This window comes from Podarcis filfolensis, assembly GCF_964270895.1.
Source record: "Podarcis filfolensis genome assembly, chromosome: Z".
Lineage (NCBI taxonomy): Eukaryota > Metazoa > Chordata > Lepidosauria > Squamata > Lacertidae > Podarcis > Podarcis filfolensis.
Window position 1 is genome coordinate 28311112 of NC_139617.1, and position 26267 is coordinate 28337378.

At 42.9% G+C, this 26267-nt stretch overlaps 1 protein-coding gene across 2 annotated transcripts in view; it reads right to left on the bottom strand.

The window, feature by feature from the left end:
- NEXMIF (neurite extension and migration factor) overlaps positions 1 to 26267 on the bottom strand; it is a 213467-nt gene that overhangs the window by 49945 nt on the left and 137255 nt on the right. The window contains exon 4 of one of the 2 annotated variants that reach the window (XM_083596256.1): positions 5361 to 5517. The exons of the other annotated variant lie outside the window; for it this stretch is intronic. The gene's annotated coding sequence lies outside the window, so the exon portion shown is untranslated. The remainder of the gene's footprint in view (positions 1 to 5360; positions 5518 to 26267) is intronic. 2 annotated transcript variants of the gene reach the window in all.

Here is a 26267-nt window from a genome sequence, read left to right on the forward strand (position 1 = left end):
ACTCTTTGTTCTCTCACTTCCACCATGTGAACCCTACTACTAAGTAAATCATTTTTAACCTACCTAACGTGTGGTCTCTTCCTATGCTAAGGGAAGTGGGGAGCTTTGAAAGCAATTAAAGAGAGGATATTTTAAAAGTCTAACAGCTGTTATTGCCACACTTTACTTAGCTGCATGTTTGGTGATTTTAAATCACTGCTGGGTTCTCACCCCAAACATGACTTGTCCCAAACTTGGATCTTGGCATCTAGGGGATTCCTTTTATTTTGCCATATCTATTTTTCCTTTTAGTAAATTAACCAACAGTAACATGGGAACAATAAAAGTAGCTGACCTGCCATGCAGGGTGATTGTAGGGGTTGCTGACATAATATTTATATGAAACATTTCTAGCACTTGAAATTTGCTACATCAGCCATAAATACTGTATTATCCATATTGTATTTTTCCCAGGGGCACAAAGGGTTCCACAGACATTATCTTAGGCATTGTTGCAAGAACCTTAGGCTGCAAATGCAAAATATGAACCAATCTATATCGGTATTTCATTATTAATTTGATTTCTTATCTGTTCTCCACCATAAGGTCCCAGGGCAGGTCACAGCAATTTAAAAATACAATATTAAAATAAGTTTTTAATATGAGAACAAAAGTGCGCTCATTCTGCCAATCAGCTGCCATTTTATGTCCCCTGGTATGGCAGTGCTTTAAGAACTTGTCACGCCTTCCATCTGCAACAGATTGTATGAGAGGCTGAAGAAAATTAACATTACAACAATCAAATCTCTTTGCTAATCTTGAGAGCCTTTCAAAAGAAACAGAGTGCAAGTCTTAGACCGGTGGATGCTCTGCACCACACTCAATGGAGGAAGAGGCTTTCTACTGAGTCAGACCACTACTCCATTCAGTTTGGTGTTGTCTGCACTAACTGGCAGGATTTCATGCAGGAGACAAACCCAGCCCTACCTGCCGATGCAAGTTGTGGACCAAACTTGTGGCCTTCAGCATGTGAAGCAGATGCTTTACCGCTAAGCTTGCCCCTCAGATGTCCAAAATGACTTTATTTGCCAAGCCCTTAACAAAACATCAGGTGTCATTAGAGGCAAACCACAGGCGTTGCCACAATCAGATTGGCCAACCTTGAAACTACACACCCTGATCATGTGGCCTCAAATTATTTAAGCTGCTGATGTGATTGTTGTTCCTCTCTTTCTGTGCTTGGCAAAGAAAGGTTTCCACCCTTTTGCCCTCATTCCCAAGCATCATAGTCTGTTTAAGAATACACTTTTGTATCGCAGAGACAGAACAGTTTCCAAACGAGGAGGGAGGGAAGGGAGAGGGCTCTCACAGCAGGGATTTGGGCAAGAAAAAGAGGTGGTGATCAGAAGCCAAATTGCTGTGATTCACCCAAACAAGTAAGAGAGAGAGGGGGGGAGGGAAGGAGGGAGGGAAGGAGTGAAGCTCAGGATGACCAGAATTGGAATAAACCTGCAATATGTCCGCTTCTGTGCCAGGTTCCTGGGTAACTTCTATCCATCAGCATTACAACAGTCTTATAGCTCACTGGAGCTATAGCCACAGTACATTAGTGGCATCCTCAATGAAGAGAAAGTGCAAAACACATACTCTTTTTAGTCCACAGTGGAGAATGCATCATATGGCAGGGAGGGAGGCAGGGAGGGAGGGATCGAAGGAGAAAATAAGGGCCGTTACGATCTAGTATATTGGGTCCTCCCTTAAAAAGGGCACGTATTGTGGTGAGACCCGCCCACCCCTCCCTACTTTTAGGGTTTTGCGCTTGACCTTGCTATGCCGTTGTGTGTTGTCTGTCGTTGGGACAGGGGCACGGCAGGAATCTTCCCCACTTGGCTGACTGGCTGTTGCCATTTGGGTTTCGCCTGCCGCGTAGCAAATCATCACAACTTGTAAGGTTGCGGATAGGCTCTCATTCAGGTGATAGGGATGGGAGAACGCTCTCGCCATCCCTATGTGAAGGTATTCCGTTAAAGGAATCCAGGGATTCGATGGTTTGGTCAACCCCTGAGAGGGGGTTGTGCCCGTGCCTGAGTCCAGGGGGACATTTGGGTGGCGGAGATAGCCCATGTCCGACTTTCCGCTTATCCAGGTGTTCACCCTTGGCTGACCTATCCTGGAACCCTGGGTCAGTGCTACCTGCAAGGCAGGGAGCTAGTCAAACCAGAGCCAATGAAACCAGTCACTTTCTGTAATCAATAAAGTTGTGGCCTAAATTCTGCCAAAAACCAAACCAAAATTTTGAGTCAAGTGTGGATTTATTTAGGGGGGAGATTTCTGGGCCTGAACACGCAACTAGAGTTTTTCTCAAGTATCTCTTATACAACTATCCGAGCAAAAGTGGAAGAGAAAAACTACCCAAGCCTTCACCAGGGAAACGGGGTTAAAGTAGGTCACTATGCAGTCCCCATTCAATGAGAAGACCCTGCTTTGGAAAAACAACAACTTAACTACAGGGAAAAGGCATCTCAGCCATGTACTTGAGTGCTTTTATTGAAGAAACAGGTTTAATTGGACCCAGAGTTCATTGGGACACAATTTTGGGTAAGTGCATCTAGGGTTACAGCCTCTGCTGGAAAAACAAGGAAGAAAACATGATTAGGGCTGGCCCTGCCACATACAAGGGTGCAATCACACGGAAGATTTTGGGATGGCATTACAGGGCAGGAAACGACCCACTATTTATATTTTTAAACCCCATTTGGCTTCCCCGTCTCAGGATGCCTCTTATTTATAAAGTTTACATACAAATATTTGCATTCCAACTGTAAACCTCTGCACCAAAAGCGGCATATACCGGTAAGTAGATTTCACTAACTGCCATTACCCCGCTAATCCAAGTGGCATTTGCAAAAGCACCCTATGATCGAATGTTGGGATTAAGCAGTGTGCAACTAACATGGAGAATGGGGGCAGGGGAGAGATTACGCTACCCTACCCCAAAAATGCGTTTTCCTCAAAAGTTCAGCTGGCTACCACCAGCAATGAGGTTCCCACCAGGTACCAGGCAAGCCTGTCTTTCTCACGTTCCCCAAACTTATCTCTATAGCTCAAGAATCTTCAAAATTTCTGATAGCTGAGGCACACCCTTTTGTCTGAATCAAAATAAGAGACATAGTTCACTCCCAAAAGTGTGTAAGAGAGTAAGAATGAGCATAGCAGGAGTCCACCAAGCAGCCTAATCTGATTGTGTGATCTGATCACACACACACACACACACATCCCCCCCCCCCCGAAGGAAAGCAGAGCAGAAACAGTTATGCAGACAGGTATAAAACAGGCAGCCTGCTCTGAAGATGGGGACCTTGGACTTAAGAACATAACAGCTGGATGGATCATTCTGGTGACCCATCTAGTTTAGCATCTTGTTCTCACTGTTGTTGACCAAATGCCTGTGGGAAACCCTCAAGCAATACCAAGCAGAAGAGCCTGCTCCCTTTCTGTGGGTTTCCAGCAACTAATATTCAGAAGCCTTGCTGCTTTCAACTGTGGAGGCAGAACATAGCCATTATGGCTAGTAGCCATCAATAGTCTCTGCCCCATGAATCTGTATAGTGTTCTTTTAAAGCCATCTAGGTTGGTGGCCATCACTGCCTCCTGTGGGACTGAGTTCCACAGATTAACTACTAACTGTGTAAAGATGTATTTCCTTTTATGTTTTCCTGAATCTTCCAACATTCAACAATTCCCTTTCGTTTCTCACAGCTCAGTTTGGGAATAGTCTATCTTGTGGAAAATATGTCTGGCAAACTAACATGAAATAACAGAAAATTGTTTCCTCCCTCCCAGGAATCAAAACAAGCTAATACAATCAGTAAGAACACGATGCCACAAAAAGATACATAAATGATATTTTAGTATTGAAATGCATGTTGCAGATGGCACACCAGATGAGGGTCGATTCATTATTCACTCTTCTTGCAATGATGGCATCTCTCATTTTAGCTCCGCTATTTCCTCTCATTTTACTCACAAGCAAAGTTCTATGTTGTCTCCTGACTATGAACCCTGCATGAGCGAACTTTGCTAACATGACACTTAATGAATGATGCAGCCATGACTTGGTGTGCACTCTGCAGCATTAGCCAGGATCAGCAATCCTTGCAGTAAACAAGTAAGGAGCCAGTGGCAGAGCAACATCTTGCAGCCAAACAGGGCTAAATGAATACTGGCCAAGAAAAAAAAAACACAATATATGTAGTATATCATTAAAATTAATCAGGACAGAAATGATCAAAACAGGCCACACTCATTATAATCCAAAGTATGAATAAGATGTAAAAGTCAGCATTTGTCTAACTTTCCATCTGATTTCATAAGATTATCATCATTATTGCTATTAAAAGCATGTATTAGCTGCTTCTCCAATGCTTCCAAAAATGAATTCATTGAATGCAAACACATTTCAACAGCAGGTCAAAAGAAGGAAAGACAGACAGACAGACAGACAGAAGAACAGCAACAGCAGTAGCAAAGAACACAAACCATTCGAAACGGAAGGCCAAGAAATGCACTTTGCACACGTGCACTCACACGCACATGCACACACCCCTCTGGAGAGCCAGAAAAGGGGAAATATGCTCTGCTTAATATTCTCTCTCTCTCTCTCTCTCTCTCGCTCTCTCTCTCTCGCTCTCTCCTTATATACAGATAATTTTGATATTGCAGGACAGATATAGCTTAGCCACCGTCATAATTTCCCTTCCCATTTTTGAAACAACTCTTGTCATAATGTGAAAGACAGTTGATTTGGAGAAATGAGTTGGCTGGATGAAATTAATATGAAGTCCACCAGTGCAAAGACAAGTTAAATTTTGAGAATCCAAGTAAAGTTGCCTGTGTCATTAAAAAAAAAAAAAGTTTGTACAAGGCCTGGAAATTTTCATGAATGGTGGTGGTGGTTGGTGGTTGGTGGTGATGATGGTGGTGGTGATGACGACGACAATGGCAATAAATGAAATGGGCTTGCTATAGTATTGAACCTAAAGACTGCTTCCAAACCTGCCATTTAAGAACCAGCCCATTCCCTTCAATTACAACTTCCTTATTTATATAGGTAGGTGTCATAGGTACAGCACGTAACTGAGCAGTGAATCCTGACCACAAGGGTAGACGTTTTCAACACACTGCTGCAGCAATCATGGAGGCGATGGCAATCACGCCACTCAGAGAGCATATTGTCCACAAAAATGACGTGGATGGGTGGGGAAAATGGATGTTCTGTGCTGCCCTTGGGGTTCCCAGAAACTCTCAGGATATGACCTTCTTCATATGCAAGGCCTCGCAGAGCTATTTCAGTTGGGTATACATGCTCTCCTTCCTCTTACCTTTTGAAATAATTTCAGCACATTTTTTCTTTCTCTCCACAGTTGTGTCTGCAGACCTCTCTCCTCCCAAGGTTCACTCTCCTGGCGCCCGCCTTTGGGCAGGCAAAGAGAAGAGTGGAAGGATTTTCAGCAACTGACGTAAGAAGGCTGAAGATGACTGTAAAATAAAGGCAAGCAGGTTAGCGCAAAAATGCCCGTGCTCTGCTTACATATCAAGCTAAATTAAATTAGTGGCATCTACATAAGTGCCTCCTACTGTTTTTATTCCTACATACAAATACCGGATCTGTCAACTCAAGTGCAGTTATCATGGAAGCAGCACCAGGGGGGCTGGGGAAGAGGAGAAAAGCCAAAGTAATTTGTAAAATTAAAAAATCCATTAAATAGCAAAAGGATTCCAGAATGCTATCTTGGTTTCATTCAGGAGGGAAGGTGATCTACCCACAGCATCTGGTGGTCAGAAGCAGCACTGGCTCTGACTGTGGAGGCAGAATATAGCTAACATGGCTAGCAGCCATTGATGTCCAACCCTCTTTTAAAGCCTTCACTGCCTCCTGTGAGTATGAGTTCCATAGTTTAACTATGCACTGTAAGAAGGGTCCATGGAAGAATTCTGTAAGAATTTGAACCCCTCTGTCATTTCTTGGGGTGGAATGTATCTTGATTGGGCCAGTAACTTTTGCCCATTATTCCATTGACTCCCACTTTTATGCCTGTTCAGTGATGAAGTCATCTATTTTCTTATTGAAAGTTATTTCACAGCAAGTGCTGCTCAACAGTGGAATGGACGCTTTCAGAAGGTGACGGGCTCTCCTTCCTTGGAGGTTTTTTAAACAGAGGTTGGCTGTCCATCTGTCAGGGATGTTTTAGCTGTGATTCCTGCATTGGAGGGGGGTGGATTACATGACACCTGGGGTCCCAACTCTACAGTTTGGCGTAACTGTCAACATTTCCCTTTTTTTAAGGGAAATTCCCTTATTCCGAATAGGATTCCTCGCAAGAAAAGGGAAAAGTTGACAGCTATGCAGTTCGGTGATTTCATTTTGCTCCTGGTCCACCTTCTTCTGATCTCTCCCTCTTTTGTCATTATATTTGGGGATGCAGATTATGGCAAAGTTTAAAGAAACATGTCACTGGCAGGAGCAGCAGAAACAAGTATTTACGAAGCTCACTAGGTGATCCTGGGCTGTTCACTGTCCCTTAGTCTTCACCTTCCTCACAGAGTTGTTATGAAGATAAAAAGGGAAGGGGTAAGCCATGTACACCACCTTGAGCTCCTCAGAGCAAAAGGTGAGATATAAATGTAATAAATATTCAAAATGAGCTAAAATTTCAAAGTGAATTTTCACAATGAAATTCAAATATAATTATTTATTCAAGTACTTTTCACAATGAAATTCAAATATAACCCCAAGGCCACATGTGGCCTGCAAGGCCTTTTTTGTGGCCCCCAGCAACATTTGACACCCACCCACACACCCTGCAGCCGTCATGCTGCCTTCCCAAAGCTGGGTAAGCAAAGCGCTCAGTTGTGGGAAGGAAGCATGAGGGCTCTGACAGTGCCCTAGAGTTCTCCAGCTTACTTCCCAAAGCTTAATTAGCATTTATTTTTTTTTGCTTGAGGTAAAGGACAAAATGTTACCCGCCCAATACATGTTCCTAAACTGACCTGACACATTTCCCCAAGTGGTGGACAAGCCACATTCACACCATACATTTGATACCATCGTACATCTACGATACCACTTTAAACAATCATGGCTTTCCCCAAAGAATTCTGGGATCTATCAATTGTTACAGGTGCTGAGAGTAACTAAGAGGCCCCCTGTTCCTGTCCCAGAGCTACAGACTCCAGTGTGGTTTAACAGTCAATGCTTCTCTCAAGGAACTCTGGGAATAGATTTCCCTTGATCTGGAAACTATACCTCTGTTGAAGCAGCCTAGATTACTGCAATCTAATTTTTGTAGATGTTTCCACAACACAATTAGGGTCTCTTATTTGCTCCTATAATTTGGAATGGATACTATTTTTGATTGCAGTTATGTATCTTTTTTAAAATAAAACAAAAAAATCCTCACCAAAGCTTCAGTGTTCAAAGACTCCAAACCAAAATTTCCTACCTTTCTGACATCTCTTGCTAATGGTTTGCTCCCTTTGTTTTTGTAGGGCACTGCAAACATACGTAATCAGGTTCTCTGTGCAGGACCCTGTGATATCCCTGTTGAATTATGCAGAACTGGAGACTCATAAATAATGGTTCGCTGCAGCACAAACAGTGGCGATCTGTAACGTGCCTACATAGTTCTCTGAAAGAGCTCTTGAAATTCTCCGCAAAGCTTGGAGCTTCAAGCAGCTGCTTGGCATAAGCAAAACCAAACCTGAATGAAGACAGCTCTGGTTGATTTGCTCAAGACCACTCAGAAAAGTGATGGGCAGAGCTAGGAAAAGAGCCCAAGATGCTTTGAGAACACAGCTAAGGTGCTGTGCAGATGCACCCTGGCATATTGCTGGTTGCCTTTAAGCAGAAGTGTTATTATTAGCAACATCATCACATTCTACTCTTGCTGCAATAAATGGTGTGTATTTGGCTTTGCATCTACCCCGAGGTAAAGACAATGCTTGATGGTATCTTTAGAACAGCTTCCCCCAACTTTTTTTAGTTTAGAGAAAAGGCGAATAAAAGGTGACAATGACAGAAGCTGAAAAACTGATGCATAGGATGGAGAACGGGGATAGAGAAGGGTTTCTTTCTCCCTGCCCCCCTTCTTTTGTAACACTATAATTCATGGTCATCCAATGAATATGACTTTTGGAAGATTCAGGACAGAGAAAAGCAAGTACTTCTTAACACATCACATAGTTAAACTATGGAACTCACTCTCATAAGGCCACCAACCTAGATGGTGTAAAAAAAGGATTAAACAAGTTCATGGAAGGTAAGGCTCCATCAGTGGTTAGTAACCAGGGTGGCTATGTTCTGCCTCCATGGTTGGAGGCAGAAACGCTTCTGAACACCACTTGCTAAAAACTACAAGGGGGAGAGTGCTCTTGTTCTCGGATCCTGCTTGCAGGTTTCCTCTTGAGGTATCTGGTTGGCTACTGTGAGAACAGGATGCTGGACTAATGGGTCATTGGCCTAATCCAGCAGGCTCTTCTTGTATGTGTGTGTGTGTGTGTGTTTTGGTAAAGTTTATTATTATTATTTCATGTTATAAAGCCACTTCCGACATCAGGAGGAGGTGGGATTGCAGGCTCATGCCCCCAATGCGCGTGCAGGGGCTGGTTTCCAGCCCCGCGCGATCAGGGGAATCCTCCTAAGCCAATACCGCTCTTACCTGTAACCAATAAAGTTGTGGCCAATTTTAGCCCATTAACCTTAAATAATTGCGTCTTGTGTCTTTATTCCTACCGGGGGAGGTGGGAACTCGCCACGCAATATATATGAAATAGAGAACAATTATAACAAATGAAAATTAAAAGATGAAAAACAGGCATTTAGAATGAGTAGCTGCATATGAATTACAATAACGAAGCCCAAATAAGGACTATCATTATCCGATTATTAAGTATAGTTCTAGGTTTGCCAGTCTTCTTATGTTCTTAACCTCATTGCCCTGCAAATGCATTGGACTACAGCTTGCATCAGGCCCAGCCAGCATGGAGAGGAAGACAAACTTCACTAGCAAAGAATCCCTCCTTGCCAACGGTTGCCATGTTGTGCTGCCAGCCAAGTCCAGATGCTGTGAGTGTTATCAGAAGCCTCTGGACCTCATGGTGGAGCAAGAACAGGTTCCTCGTGTTCCAAAGGGATTTTCTGTAAGTGGAAGTAGCTCAGGGAAGGTCAACCTTTTGCCAGGTAAGGCCGAGTGTTTCTAATAAAAGAAGGAAGAAAGGACCCAGCTCCACCTTGAGCTGAGCCACCAACTCACTAGCAATGCCCACATGCTCAGTTCCCTCCTTTGTAAGATCATAGAGCTGTAGAGTTGGATGGGGCCCGAAATAGAAGGGGAAGCTCAGCTCTTGTCCACTTCACCAATTCATAGTCCTCTTCCTAATTGCCTGGGGCAGATTCTTTAGTCTCTGTGGGTGATCAGGACAATGTCTGTTTAGGAGCCTGAGTTAGACAAGCAGATGGGCAGCCATTCTGTCTTTATACAGCACCAGAGCTGAAAAAATAGGTGCCCCAGCACATTTTAGATACATTAGTTTTATTTTACTGGTGCACAAAAATGGCTCCAATTTTTTTCTAAACTGGGGGCAAAATTAGCCTCCCAAGCAAAAGCTAGAAAGAGCTGTTGTCATGAAGAAGGAGGACCTCCAGAAGATAGAGACAACTCAAAAACATCCTGAGGTTTAAGCATTCTGTGTCAGCTCAACACACAAGGGAAATAACCCTTTAATCCTGTGCACTGTGTTTCGTTTACTGCAGTGTTATCCTGCATGAAGACATTATGAAGGATATCCCTAGAGAAATTTAAGGCACAAAAAACATCCTGAGTTTGAACTTAATTCTACCATTCCAAAAAGGCTGTAAGCAATGGCAGATGACCTTTAACATCACTCAGTTGTCAAGAGCTGCTCTGCTTCATAATGCCACACCAAATTATATATTGCTCCCTTCTCACTCTTGCAGGCTTTGCTTTTGGTTGGGACTTTAAAATATTTATTTTCATTCATCAGGAGTGCCTGCCATTGCTGTTATTGACAATGCACCCCCCTTTTTAAAAAAGTCCCCTCAAGTCCCCACAAAGCGGGGATTCGATCTTTTAAAAAGATAACAGAAAGAATTTAGCAAGTCACTAAATTTATTTCCAAAAGGGGCTCAACCTGTCTTATGCTTCTGCATGCTAATGTGAATAGCCAACACAGTTAAAAATTGTGAGCTGTACACTGAGTTGAAGAGAGAAAGTGAACCTTTCGGGTTTGCAGGGAATGGGATCTTGATTCAAGTGAGATTTGCATTTTGATCCTAAATGGGATTGCAAATATGCTTAGTAAAAATAAATTAAAATACACTGTAATTATCCTATGACAAGTGCTTGATTGCGCTTATTCCATCATCTAAGCGTGATTTTTGCTAACCTTCTTGTAATTGTTGATGCCGGTGCAAAACCCTGAATGATTACTCCCCAGCCTTTTTCCTTTTTGTAGGGCTCTTATGCTCATAGTTCAAGATTAAAAGGTCCTAATATTTAAATGTGTTGAGCATCTGGGGGCTGGGGCTGAGCACCCTCAGCTCCCTGCTACCCCAAATGCTGTCATCATTGAGAAAAGAAGGGCACTCAACGTCTCAGAGCAGCAACACCACCTAAATGCAAATTAAGGACAGGTGGAAAATTTATCCCCTTTGAATGGAAGATGATATCAAGCCATATTTCCTAGTGCCAAAACCCCTCACCTGTGGCTGAGGATTCAAAAAGGCACGGGTTAGCAATAAGCCAAGAGCAAAGGAGATGACAGATGAAACAAACAGAGAGGAGATTGCAGCTAAAATGTCATAGGGCCATGACTACCAGTGGCATAACAAATTAATATTTGCTGGGATTGAGGCCAAACCCTATGCTAAGGGCAATTAATATAGAATTACAGGACAACAAAAGAAATTTAAAGCAGGTCTACCATCTACTTCAAAGTGGCCTAAAGACCATGAAGCCTCCAGCTGCCCTATTTCTGCATCCTGCCAAAAACAAGAGAAGAGGATGCAGTTCAAAAGCACGTCAAAGTGCAAGTGGATAAATAGGCGGGAAGGTAAATGGCGTTTCTGTGCGCTGCTCTGGTTTCGCCAAAAGTGGCTTAGTCATGCTGGCCACATGACCCGGAAAAACTGTCTGCAGACAAACGTTGGCTCCCTCGGCCAGTAAAGTGAGATGAGTGCCACAACCCCAGAGTCGTTCGCAACTGGACTTAACTGTCAGGGGTCCTTTACCTGTACCTTTTAATTTCAATATGAGTAGGAAAATGAGAGTACCCCTAAACATTTTTTAAACGAATGAAGCACTATCCAAACCTAAATAGGTTTTCCCACATCCCTCAATACCCTCCTGGATTCTAGGGGCAGGTCTAGGTGTTATATTCACTATGCAGATCGGAATGCCTGAGGTGAGCCTCCCACTCTCTGGATTTGTAGGATTTCATTAGAATTCACCCTCTCAATCCTGCCCATCAGCTAGCAAAGATGAGTTCAGCAATACGAACTGGCAGCAACTCAGCTCTTTAGCAATAATAATAATAATAATAATAATAATAATAATAATAATAATAATATTTATACCCCGCCCATCTGGCTGGGTTTCCCCAGCCACTCTGGGCAGCTCCCAACAGAACATCAATAGCGATAAGAAAAAAGGAACAACATCAAACATTAAAAACTACCCTAAACTTAAAGCATATGAAGATGGTTGACTAATTTGTGTGTTTACAGAAGGGTCTCCACAAGTTAAATTGGGACCTCTAAGGAGCCTCTTATGGTCCCACATCCCTTAAGTTTTAACACCTCTGAGGTGTTAAAATGTAAGGGATGTGGGACCATATGAGGCTCCTTAGAGGTCCCAATTTAACAGCATCAGTGTGCAGAGCGGTTTACAGAGTACAGAATGTGTTCAGGGTCAGTTACGCTGACAATTAAAACAGCAAATTCAACTACAAATCAGTGACAGGTAAATTCAACAACAATGAATAATCTTAAAACACAATGTGACACTCATTAGGTATGAGGCTAAGAAATACCAAAAGCTGGAATAAATAAACAGGTTTAAATTAGAAGCCAGCATGAGTACATAGTGACAGGGCAGATCTCAGTGGATTTTGTTTCGGTTTTTTGCATACTATTGAGTATACTTGTTACCCAAATTCTAAGAAAATCCAAGTCAGTAACGATACCAACTAAGCATGAAGTAATTTCTTTATATTGAATAAAATGTACCCCTAGACTCAGGGGAAGAGCAGGAATAATCCGCAGCCACATTCTTCAGTTTTCATTGCTGCCATTCTGGAAATTTTTTTTACACCAAGGACAGTACACAATTTTTGTGAGACACTAAACTGAAAGTTAAAATTAAATGCCTCCAAATATGAAAAAGAGCAGACGATTTCTTCACAAACTGCCTAATAACAACAACGCCTCCCCACTGTAAAAAGAACATCCTTCCACTGTCCAAAAATGCAAGTATATAATGGCTATTCACTGCATCTCCATGTTGCACATCAACATCAAATTGTGTATGTTTTTGCACATTTATAATCAAGTTTTATTGATGATTCCATAAATTTTATCTAGTTGTTCACTGCAGCTATTTGTTTCCAAGGTAACAAATGCACTTCGCTCAAGAGACACAGTAAATCATGATTGTTCTAAATTTGGGGGTCCTTGGCCCTTTGCACTGCGGAATAAATGTATCTCTCACTGCACAAAATGATGCCAGCATCACTTAAGACTGCAGCAATTAGCTTCAGTTTTGTTCAGATTTTTATAATTAAAAACACACATAGGCATGAAGCTGTGTCATTGGAAAACAAATGCTACAAAAACCACAGTTCCTGGATTTCTGGTGCCTTCATGAATGTTTTCATTCGTTCCCCCAACAAATGGCTGGTCAGCCATTGCATTTGTTAGGAGGCCCACTGGGTGCCAAAACCAATCATTTCAAGTCCAACCCTCCAAAATTGTTAGCTAGTAAGTTTGGCGCTGTGGGTTAAACCACAGAGCCCAGAACTTGCTGATCAGAAGGTCGGCTGTTCAAATCCCCGTGATGGGGTGAGCTCTCGTTGCTCGGTCCCTGCTCCTGCCAACCTAGCAGTTCAAAATCACATCAAAGTGCAAGTAGATAAATAGGTACCACTCCGGTGGGAAGGTAAACAGCGTTTCCATGTGCTGCTCTGGTTCGCCGGAAGAGGCTTAGTCATGCTGGCCACATGACCTGCAAGCTGTACGCCAGCTCCCTCAGCCAATAAAGCGAGATGAGCGCCGCAACCCCAGAGTCGGTCACGACTGGACCTAATGATCAGGGGTCCCTTTACCTTTTTAAGTTTCATAGCCACAGGAGCACCTCCACATCACTTTTGTCTCCAAGTTGGTGAACCAGGGGCCAGGAACCTCCTTTCAGGGGCCTAGATTTGGAGGAAAGTTCTTTAGCTGCTGACCATTTATATGCACATGTCTGTGCTATTGATGCCTTTTTTAAAAGTTCTCAAAGTCAGGTAGGCAATTGGGTTCACCAGTAAATCCAGTTTTGGGTATGTCTCCATCCATATTATCATATGAGAGAATTTAGCATGACTGACTTGTGCCATTTATGACAGAGTTACGGACTGTGCAACTGCAATCTATGTGACCCCCTATATTTACAATGAAGCCTATGCAAGATCAGTTCAAAGCACCAGAACCTGAATTCAGGATCAGGAAACACATACTGGACTAAAACATGAGATTCTGACAGAGCAATAGAGTTATGCCTGTCAAAGAGGTTCAACACTAAATGTTATAGTGGGATGAACACATAACTTTTATAAGGCTTTGTTTCCATGGTATATACACTGGAAGGAAAGAAGTAAGAGTGGGTTTCTGGGAGATGTCATGAGATTGACATTGGATTTTTCCACATCTGGTGTGGTGCTAAATAATACAGTGGTACCTCGGGTTACATATGCTTCAGGTTACATACGCTTCAGGTTACAGATTCCGCTAACCCAGAAATAGTGCTTCAAGTTAAGAACTTTGCTTCAGGAAAAGAACAGAAATTGTGCTCCTGCGGCACGGCAGCAGCAGGAGGCCCCATTAGCTAAAGTGGGGTTTCAGGTTAAGAACAGTTTCAGGTTAAGTACAGACCTCCAGAACGAATTAAGTACTTTACCCGAGGTACCATTGAACAGAATTTGGGGGTATATATATGCAGGTAATTGGTGTTGTGACTGGAGATATGTTGAATTGCACTCCACATGCTGCCCTTCCCAATGATTTAAGGCAGGATAGTTGGGGCTGAAACTGAAAAGTGAGCAGGCCAGAGTTATTCCCTCCCCCCCCAACTCACCCCAGTTACACAGAATACAGAAAATCCCACAGTCACATTTCCACACAAATAACCCCCACAAGAGGGAAAGAGGCAAGTTTCCAAATGTTTATGTTAAAATTGCTAATATTTAAACAAAAAAAAAAGGATCACAAAACGCCAACCCTAAATTGTATGCCTGCTGAAAAGGATAAAGGTAAAGGGACCCCTGACCATGAGGTCCAGTCGTGACCGACTCTGGGACTGCGGCGCTCATCTCGCTTCATGGGCTGAGGGAGCCAGCGTACAGCTTCCGGGTCATGTGGCCAGCATGACTGCGAACCTGAGCAACACACGGAAACGCCGTTTACCTTCCTGCCGGAGTGGTACCTATTTATCTACTTGCACTTTGAAGTGATTTTGAACTGCTAGGTTGGCAGGAGCTGAAAAGGATATTAGTTCACAAAAATGTATGTATAATAAATATGTTAAGTCTGTAAAGCACCACAAGACTCCTTGCTGTTCTTGCTCTAATTAAAAGTGCTGATTTTGTCCTATAAAGCCTTAAATGGCCCAGGGACTGCCTCTCCCCATATGAACTAACCCAAATCCTGAGATCATCATCTGAGGCACTTTTGTGTGTGCCTCCTACATGAGAGTTCCAAAGAGTGGCAACATGAGAACGGGCCTTTTCTGTGGTGGCTCCCTGCTTGTGGAATGCTCTCCCCAGGGAGGCTTACCTGGCACCTACCTTCCTTTTCAACCAGGCTTTTAACCTTTGCTTTTAACTATCTATGGCCTTTTAGAGTGGGTGGGATGTTTTAATGTATTTTTTTCCTGGTTTTAATATGCTTATGTGTTTTCTTTTCGTAAGCCATTTCGTAAGTCATGGTAAAAAAGTGACTAATTGCCATGAGTTGCCACGGCAAAAAGTGACTAACAATAATAATAATGGCACTAGGGTGAGGAGGAAGAGCGTAAGATCATATTCAAAATCCAGGTGCAAGGCATACGTGCTGACTTTGCATTAAGGATATGAACTTTGGTTTCTGGGATTAGAATTTCTGTATCCTTTCAGATGCTCAGATGATGCCATGCCTTGTTTTCCAGCCAGACCCCAGGAAGAGTCAGGTTCAGGCCCTCACACAGACTCCTCAGATGCAAAGCTGTGCAAGTGCCCTGCCAAAATTGCAATGTGACATCGAAGCTACAAATGATAAACACCCATATGTTTTAGGCATATGGTCTTAATCATTAATGATACACCCTAACCTTGATCTCCTAGGTAACTTGGATTTTAAAGTGCAAGGTTACAGGAAGAGGAGGGGAGTGCTCCAGCTTTGGGTAAGAGAAGCAATTAAAAGAGAAGAAATGTAGCAACTGTATACACCGATAGTAATCAGAGATGACAGTCAACATTTCCGAAGGCTTCCTGACCTGCAATTTCAGATATTAAACTGCTAATCCTATGAGAAAATAATTACTTATGAACAGGCATAGGTTTTTGGTGTGTTGTTTTTTTATATGTAGCAAGAAACTTTTCAGCCCATGGAGGCGGAGCATGGGCTTGGCATTCACGGGTGGATGCACAAGGTCTTTCGCCCACTATATGAATACAGCTCTGTGACTTCTCTTTCACACATGCAAACACCTAAAGGGCTGCACCATGGAAGACAGAGAAAAGTTGATCCTTACTGTTCCAAAGCCTAGGACCCAGAGCAATGGATCCAAATCGCAAGAAAAGAGATCACAACTCAACCTTGCGGACAACCTTTTGAGGGTAAGAGCTGTTTGACAGTGGAACAGGCTACTCCCCTTCCTTGGAGGGTTTTAAACAGAGGTTGGATGGTTATATGCCAGGGACTCTTTAGTTGTGATCCCTCCATTGTAGGAGGCTGATCGAAATGGCCCTTGGGGTCCCTTCCAACTCTACAGATGTATGTTTCTATATGTACTGGATCAGTCCATTGGTGTTGCCTCTCCCTTCATGCCACAAGTGAACTTGTCACCATATATGCAGCGTTTATGGCTTTATCCACATTTATGCTTATATTTCACCTGAGCAAAAGAAATTGGTCTTAAGTTGCAAAATTGATTTGTGGATCGGGGCAAGGTAGGTGGGTTGGTGCTGTTACAGCAACGTTTCAATAAAAAGTAGAGGTAACAAGTAAAGCCTTGCAACTAAATTGCTGGTGCACGGAGTGCTTCTGCATGTATTCCCCCTGTTAATTTGGGTGGTTTGGGGGGGGTGGCATATTTGGGTCCAGTCCCTGTTCTATTTGATTTCTTCATTGGTTTTCAGCTGTGCCCCTGGAGATAGTTAAAAATCGCTTCTCAGTGTGAACTAGGAAGTGGCAGCCCATGCTGTTTGTGCACAAGCTCTGCATCAAAACTGCAAAGCAAAACCAAATCCATCCAGTGCACCTTTTTACTGTACAGTATGCTTCCTTGTAACAGTTTGGAAAAGGTAAAACAACAAATGGCACTAGGGGGCTGTTGTGCCATCTCCTGAGCCACCCTGAACAAGTAAGAGCCAGGCTGGCTCACTCTGACCACAGTGCCACTGGTTGTGGGGTACTCTCCTGTTTGGTGGGGAGAAGACTGATTGCTGTAGACTGCAGCTGCAACCATGTCTACAAAAGTTGAACTACTCCAACACCACTGCAGTTACTGTTACACAAAGCAGCAAAAACGTAGGCTTATCTTTCATGGCTGAAATCATTCTTTGATGGGGAATTTTGTGACCTACACAAGAAGCAGCTGGGGCAGGGGCAGGTCTTAATTGCACTTCTTTTCGGCTGAAGCTGCAGAAACCAGAAGCGGGTAATGCCATCTGCTGGTTGCAATGCTTTTCTTCTAGAAGAAGAAAAAAAGAAGCTGGTACTCACCATGAAGTTGGCACAGTACATGCCACACTTTTAACCAGTGCTTTTCTTTTAGAAAAAAAAGGTCTTATCGAGTAATATGGGAAGTCACAGAAAAATATGAATGGTAACGTATGATGTTCTTAAGATGTATTATGTGAAAACCTAATAAAATTTTGATTTAAAAAAAAATAGAAAAAAGGTCCTGATACTGCGTACCCATGGTAAACCTGATACAGGGTACCCTGATACTGAGTACCCCCAGGAAAAAAGCACTGGCTGGTTGATATGCACCCAGACTTACAGCTGTCACCTGCTGGAGAGGTTTTTGTATCTCCATGGAACATCTCCTTGGCCACATCCTGGAACTACATATTTTATTTCATACAATTTATACACCGATTGTAAAAACAACAACAACCAACAACAACCCCCAAAGCAGTTTACGTAAAAAGCTAAAATAAAATTATCTGTAGGAGGAACTAATAACAATTTAAGGCTTACAAAAAGTTTGTTTAAACAAACAATAGACTAACAGAAGATTAAATCTCGCATCAACGTTGTGAACAACTTTTTAATTTGAGGATTCCATATTTCACTGGCACAGCTAAATCGTGAGAGGAGGTGAACTGTTTCAACTTTAGGGGTTTGCCGTATGTTATCAGTCAGTAGGTGCTACTGCAATTGCTTGTTGACTTGACTTGATTTATGGGTGGGGTGTGGGGTGTGGAACTGCCTGCAACTGGAAATAAGTTTTCTGTTTGTTAGGTTCGTTGGCAAAGGAAGTGTAGGTGTAAACAATGCATGAATTCAAAAACTTGTGTCAGGTTTTATGGCTTAATTTCTAAATAAGAGATATAGAGTCAATCTTGTCTGAAAATTGTGCTTGGACCCACTTACTTGGAAGCTCTTTCCCAGTTCACAGATGTGCAGAGAATAATTAATTTTTCTCTCTCTTTTCAGGGAGAGGAGAAGAAAACGACCCTCTGCACAACAGTAACAGGACACATTACTATGTAAGTGCTGTACAAGCTCTATTGTGATGAAAACAGGTTAAAAATTGCAGCAATGTTAGGTTTAGACTTTGCCTCATCTTACCATTGGTGAAGGGTCCTATTTTTGAATGTTCCTCACCAGACATTAAACTCCCCCACATTTAGTAAAGCAGCACACCAAGAACAGAATATACACTAAGACTCTCTCTTCTGTGTGCTAGTTTGTTACAAGCAATGTGTTTAGGGGTTACAGATGGGGTGCAGAATTAAAAAAAATTTAAAAGCACATAGTAGAAAATTATGCCATTTCATTCTGCACAATTATTTTACTTATTTAAAAAGCTTATACCTTGGCCTGTCCTAAAAACAGTCTTAACACCAGCTCTTATTCTGGTGCCAAGATTGATCCAGAATCTAATCTACTGCATTTAATCACTTACTTTCTGCTGCCTGGTCTAGTTTTTATTTTATTTTCCTGCTGCAGACATTATTCCCCAAATAATTAACAGAGACAATATTCCCAAAGTCAATACCCACTTTTTTATAATTTGCAAATGCACACAAGAAAACGAAGCTTTCTGCTTTGATTAGGGGTGCAGGTGCACATATATTAAATGTTTTGCAACAAGTAATTTGCAATGCTCAACTAGTGCGATGAAGTCAAGCACCTTGCCCAGTACTCGGCTGTTATGCCCATTGATTTGAAAATGTTTCCCTAATGCACTTATGCAGTTCATAAAGGCAAGGACGCTTCTTTAACCCTTGTAGCTATTGATCAGGTTCCTTAAGCTTGCAGTCTGATCATGCGTGTGAATAAACCTTATGGTGAACAGCAAGAAAGAGGAAAAATTAGAAGCAAAACAAATAATAAAAAGATAACCAAGCAATAAGCTTTTTGTAAATCATGGTTATTTTTTTAAAAGGCCATATTCCTTATTTTTAATTCATCAAACTTTTTGAGAGTTCTGAATATCTGATGCTTGAAATCATTACCTGCAGTAGGAAATTTGGGTGGCTGGTTATCCAGCCATTTAGAAACACTTTGGGCCACCCAGAAAAGGGGAGTTGTTTCTACATATTCCGGGGGGCTTATATATGTACAGTGGGATGGAAGTGCATAAACTGCAATATCATCCCATCAAAATTGGCCTGACAAGGGCCCATGAATCCCCAGGGCTTACAGAAGGTTGAGGGAACAGAGCCAGTGGGAGGGCGTACACCTCCAACTTACTGACCAAATCTGGTCTGCAAAGCTGTTTTCCCCAAGCCATGGTCACCTGTCGGGTATGGAACAAGTACAGGAATGGCTGGATTTGCTGGGGAACACAGCTGTGCAACCAGAAAGCAGGCTTGAAGTCTCTTCCTGTCAGCTGATAAGTGATACTTCAGAACTGCTGATCAGTGACACTCTTATCAATGCATCATAGATCTCTTTGGAAGCTGTGTGAGGTGCTTTGAAGTCCTGACAATCACCCTGATATCATTGTAATGTTAGGGGATTGATGGGAGGATATGAAACCCCCCCCCCAATTATTCACCTATTCTACCACCCATCCTTGCCATTTTCAATGTTATTGTACCAGAAGGAGCAGGAGGAGGAGAAAGAAGAGGAGAAGGAGAAGGAGAAGGAAGAAGAAGAAGAAGAAGAAGAAGAGGAGGAGGAGGAGGAGAAAGAAGAAGAAGAAGAAGAAGAAGAAGAGGAAAGGGAGGAAGAAGAGAAAGGAAGTTGTTATGGTGGTGATACTTTAAGATGGGTATTGCCAAGCAACAAGTAAACATAACTTCAGGTCTTAGATGAATCTGAAGACACACAGGAACACAATTATGACAATCCTCTTTTCCTTTAGGATTACATTTTCCCCTTACCCAGCTTCTGCCTTGTGCAAAGAGAAATAATGCAAAAACATAACATGATGGCACTTATGGCTCCTTGTGAATGAATCCCGTGGCATATAATTACTTTGAACTAGTTCTCAGGCAGTAGGTCATCATGGTATCAGGGCTAGGGTGCCAGTACAATCTGCTACGGTTTATTGTCCATAAGGGTGGGGTGCGGGAAAGACTCTCCCATGGTGCATTTTAAGCACTCAGAAATCTTTAGACCAAGGCACCAGTAGTCTTCTAGGCTGCTGTTTGATTTTTGGAGACAAAAGAATTTCCTGACCAAGATCAAAAAGAAACACAGATAGGTCTTTGAAGTGTCAGGAAATGATTGCTTCTAATCATGGTTCTGTCACCAAGCTTTTCCTTGTAATGATCCTTGACTATGATCCCTAACCTTTGGAGCCAAGCTCTCCCATCTATAAAACATGACCCAATAATTCGAAACCAGCCACAGTTAAATGTTTACAATGATTACTGCAGGAGGGAGCTCCCTCCTCCCTTTAAGGCCACTGCTAAACATTTCCTGTTCTATTTATTTAGTCTGAATCCTATCTCTCAAGTTGGAACTCAAGTTGGTGTACTTGAAGTTCCCAGGTGACATACCACCCAGAATGAGGCCCACTTAACTTCAGCAAGGTGGCTGCAACATGCCCACTTGGAGGGACCATTAGAAAGTCTTGGAATCCCAGGACAGAAGTGGGGTTGCAGGTGAAAGCAGCACTGCCACAACCACATAATCAGCATTCCTCTTCTTCCAAGGCAGTGGTAGCCAATGTGTGCTCTCCATGTGTTGTAGATTGCAACTTCCAACAGCCCCAAGGATGGTGAGACTGCAATCCACAACATAGAGAAGGCACCATAATAGTTACCACTGCTCTAAGGAGATTAATTTGGGTATTGTAAGGTTGTCAAGGGCTACTAATCATGATGGCAGTATGCTACATCTAGGATGGACACTATGTCTATGAATACAGCAGTGGGAGAGGGCTTGTGCTGTGTTCATGCCATTCTCCCGGGCTTTCCAGAGGTGTATGGTTGGCCACTGTGGGAAACAGGAAATGCCAGGCTAGATATAATTCATTACATTTACTAAGGGCTGTGTCCCTGCTCGCTCTACTCATGAACCCCCTGGCCAGTCGCTCCATATTAACCACCTAGAGCTTTCTGCTTCCCCACAACATGCAACATTTAAGCTTGCTTTTCACCTCCCCAACCCCATTTTGGAAGTCACTTCCCTTTTCTGCTCTGCAGTCCTACTTTGCACCCATTTTTACCTTCATCCCCATGTCCATGCCTCCTCCTTTTGTGCAACCCACCCCTGTGCACAGACCACCCTCCTGGTGACCTCCTTCGTGTTCCTCCTGCTATGAGCTGCAACTACTAAGCAAACTTTTCACTTCTGCCAAAGTATGTAGCCACCACCCCTTCCTATCCTGCAGTCCCTCCTTTCAATCCCATGCTTCCTATTCCCTCCTTTTTTTTAATTAAAATTTTTCTTGTTTTACAGAAGTATGTGTAATGTCTCTCGTATTTTTTCCATGTAACATTTTTACAAATCAGTTTCATTTGTTGAGGCATTGGGGGGGGGGAGATGGGGGGGGTTGGGTGGTGATGTTTCTATTTTGCTTAATGTATGTAGGGTTTGGTGTCAGCGTTGCTTGTGCTGTTCACTTGTGTTCCTTTGGTGGTGAGATGGGTTGGGGTTGGCCTAGGGTGTGGTTGTTTGTTTGTGATTGGCTGTGGTGATCTTTGTTTTCGTGTGTGAGTGGGGTGGGTGGGTGTTTAGGATCAGGTTAGCCATAATGATTTGTATGCTGTTGGTGGATTTTTGTCATTGTCATTGTCTACTTTTTCAAAACTCCATGCCTCCTCCTCTCTCCTATTATGCAACACCCCTTTGCACACACACCTGGGAGGATATATGTTACATTATATATGTTACTGTATCTTTGAAACGAACAGAATGTGAAGAGCTAAGCTGCCAGTTACCTTGTTCAGTTAAGAGAAGGTTGAGTTCAGCTGATGTGTGCCGTGCATATATGGGTGTTTGCTTTCAAATAAAATACCTGGGATAACTTACTGCATTGGATCTGGGTACTTCATGTTGAAGACAACCCTTGATTCCAGGAGTAAAACACACTATGTGAAGGATCTCTCCCACAATTTTAAACGCCCCTCTCAGCGTCCCTCCCTTAGGCCATAGCCGCTGATGTTGTGCAACCTGCCTTGTCTTTTGTTACTTGCACCCAACTCCACCCCAAATTTGTGCAGATACAGGACTATGATGAGCCACTGCAAATCCTCTGATGGGGATTATGTAACGACACAATTATTTTATATTCTTGACTAAAATGAGACCACTCTTGCTTTACTCTGTATCAAATGCCTGCTTAGGGGAGAAGATCTTACATCACTTATGTGGGTCATTTAATAAAGCATTAGCACATCACCTTTGCCCTGTGGCTTATAAATCTACTCAGCATCCCTTCAGGTGTCACTGGGGATCTTGCTGCCTTGGAGGCGAAAGGAATTTCACCTCCATATCATGGGTGGGAACTGACAGGCATCTCATCACAATGGGCACAGAATGATGCTTTTTGTTAACTTATTATAATTATATATTAGATGCCTTTCCAGCATTGAAGACATAGTACAATGATAAATCAAAACAAAACAAAACCCTAACTCAACAACCAAAAGATGAACAGCAGCAATCAGAACCAACAAAATCAGCTGCCTGAATCAAATGCCAATGGTTGGTGGGCCCTGTAGGAAATGCTTGGGAACCATTATCCTGACAAATGTAGCTGACACTTTCCTAACAAAATGCAGTCACCTGTGTTATGTTGCAAGAACGTAGCATTACACTAGGAGACAAGGGACAGAGGATCAGGTGGGTGGGGAGGGGAGGCAGCAATAGTTATCAGAAAAGCAGAGAAGTTAAGAGGAGGAGAAAATAAGACCCCTGCGCTTTGCATAAGAACATAGGAAGCCTTGCTGGTTCAGGAAGCAGGTCCATCTAGTCCAGTGGCCTCTGGCTAAGAACAGACAACCAGCTGTTTCTCAGAAGTTTACAAGCAGGGCTTGGTGGCAACAGCTCTCATCAACCACTAGGACTGATAATTATATTACTAGTTATTAATTTATATTTTGCCTTCTATATGTGACTTCCCTCCCATTGCTTTGTTTACTATGATGCCTGATGAAGGAGTCCGGACAACTTGAAATCATGCAAATAATCAATGTGACATTTAGGTAGGCCAAATGAAGAGGTTGCCTTTAATAACCTTTAATTATTATTATTTATTTATTTTTAATTGTGGGCTGACTTTGCCTTTCATTTATCACACATTTCTCAGGGTTTAGTCATAGATCATTTATACGCTGCATTTCCCACAGAAGCATTTGTTCTCAAATCAGCTTACAGGAAATTATTGGTCAAATAGTGCAGTAGACATAATACATTTTTTAAAAATAGTATCACTCAACACTAACAATTCAAAGTTAACAATTCATACAAATGACATTAAAAGGAAACTGGGAGCATTAAAAAAAGATTTCCTGAAAGGTCTGTTGGCAATACTCCAAAGAGACCCTGAAGCTGATGGAAAACCTAGCAACCCCTTTGCTACTTTTATACATAAACTCAGAAAGCTGGAACTACTGTGTGCAGCCTTCTTGCGAAGAAAGTAAGCAGCTGTGCCTTGAGGGCAAGCACAGTGTTTCTCCCCCTACCCACCAGAAGATGTCCCCTCAGGCCCAGGAGACAAATGGCCCACTATCTGTCTCCCAGAACTCTCTACAGGCCACACCACTGTGTGGCTGGGATGTGCCTCTCGCTTTCCTGAATGGCTCAATTGCTCTACCCATACGATGCGTCTGAATACTAGCTGCTGGAAATTTCAGGAGAGGACAGCGCTCTTGTGCTAGAATCCTGAACTTGAATGTGGTTCAGCAGCTAGCAGGCAGTCAATGTCAGTATTTTAACATTGATGTAATATGCAATGATGTAGTGATGTGTGGAAGTGAGAGCTGGACCATAAAGAAGGCTGATCACCAAAGAATTGATGCTTTTGAATTATGGTGCTGGAGGAGACTCTTGAGAGTCCCACGGACTGCAAGAAGATCAAACCTATCCATTCTTAAGGAAATCAGCCCTGAGTGCTCACTGGAAGGAGAAAACCTGAAGCTGAGGCTCCAATACTTTGGCCACCTCATGAGAAGAGAAGACTCTCTGGAAAATACCTGATGTTGGGAAAGACTGAGGGCACAAGGAGAAGGGGACGGCAGAGGACAAGATGGTTGGATAGTGTTCTCGAAGCTACCAGCATGAATTTGACCAAACTGTGGGAGGCAGTGGAAGACAGGAGTGCCTGGTGTGCTCTGGTCCATGGGGTCACGAAGAGTCGGACATGACTAAATGACTAAACAACAATAACAATATGCATAAAGCTGGGTGTCCCACTAATCACCATAGCATATATGTGCCCTGTTTACATAGAAAGCAAGGAGGACACAGGCTCAGGTAGGAAGGTGGCTTATACTGTGTCATACTAGCTCAGTTTTGCCTAAACTAACTGGCAGCAGCTCTCCAAGGTTTCAGACAGGGAACATTTCTCGTACTACCTAGGGCCCTGCAGGACTTGACATCTTTCCGCAGGGCCTGCAAGACTAGGGCCCTGCAGGACTTGACATCTTTCCGCAGGGCCTGCAAGACAGAGCTGTTCCGCCAGGCCTTTGGCCAGGGCACAGCCTGACTCCCTCCCTCGGCAATCTTCGCGGAGCTCTGGCCCAATAGTGGCCAGTGGCTTGAACTTAATTAATTTTATAATGAATGATTTTAGAGCGTTGTTTGTGTTGTACTTTTGTATTGTTTTATTGTTGTTAGCCGCCCTGAGCCCAGCTTCGGCTGGGGAGGGCGGGATATAAATAAAATTTATTATTATTATTATTACCTAGAGATGCCAGGGATTGGCCTGGGAATCTTCTACGCACAAAGCAGATGCTCTACCACTGAGCTATAGGTTCTAAGGCATGGGAAAGGCTTCCCTCACCTGCACACCCCTTTTGATATACCCTTGTTTCCAAAGGATTTCTATAATAAATGGACTGGATCAGCCACTCATTCACAGGGCCTTCACAATGTTCCCAGTCACTGTCTGTATAATTGCTCCCCCCTTTCTCAGGGGTTCTGCAATATTAATGTCTCAAGTGGCAAGAAAACAGAGATAATAATCCTGGTTTGGCCTTCCTTCTGTTGGGCGGGGGACTGGCGTTGGGACTGTGCATGTCTTTCTGTAATTGGGACTTCTCCCATTTATCTGTGTGAGAGAATGCAGAAACTAATGCAGGGCTTTGGTAAGATGAAAGGGGAAACTTAATTAAAACAAGTTTTGAAGTCCATCAAGATGATTTTTTTTTTTATCTTGTTCAGATTAGCAGCCATCTGAAATTACACTCTGAATATAAATGGGGTGCCTAACACTGGACTAGATGAGATGTTTGGCTTTGCACACGAAGCCCTTACTTTAAATGTCAAATCTCACACTTACTTCCTCTATTTTTGATGGTGTTAAAAAGTCTTAAATGATTGTGATGATTTTAATGCAATGCCTAAAAATTATGCATACCAGATGAAAATAAGCATCAATTTTAAGTGTCATGTTGATTCCTTGTAAAGTCAATTAGTTGCAGGACAAAACTTTCAACATGAGAAATAGGTAGAGCCAGCATGGTGCAGTACTGTAGTTCCATATACCTACCTCCATTGCCCCCTACCCTAATATATATACATCTCTTGGCATACATCTCTAAATAAACAATTAAGTCTGAATTTCAGCCATTTAAAGGCAATGGCTTCATGAAAGCCCTTAAATATGCTGGGGCACCTGCTCTCCACAGGCTGGACCCACCATTGTTGCTGCCTTGTAAGTTTGAGGGTTGGGGGACGACAGTGGGAAGCAACGAGAATGCATGGGAGTGTGGGAGAATGGGGGGGGGGGCTTTACCAGTAATAGTGTCTCTTTATCTCCACCCCCTCCACAAGAAACCTGGAGACAGTACAGTGGATGCTCAAGTTGTGAACGTGATCCATGTGGGAAGCACATTCACAACCCGCAGCGTTCGCACCCTGCAGCGCTGCTTGTGCGCACGCGCGGGTTGCGATTTGGCGCTTCTGT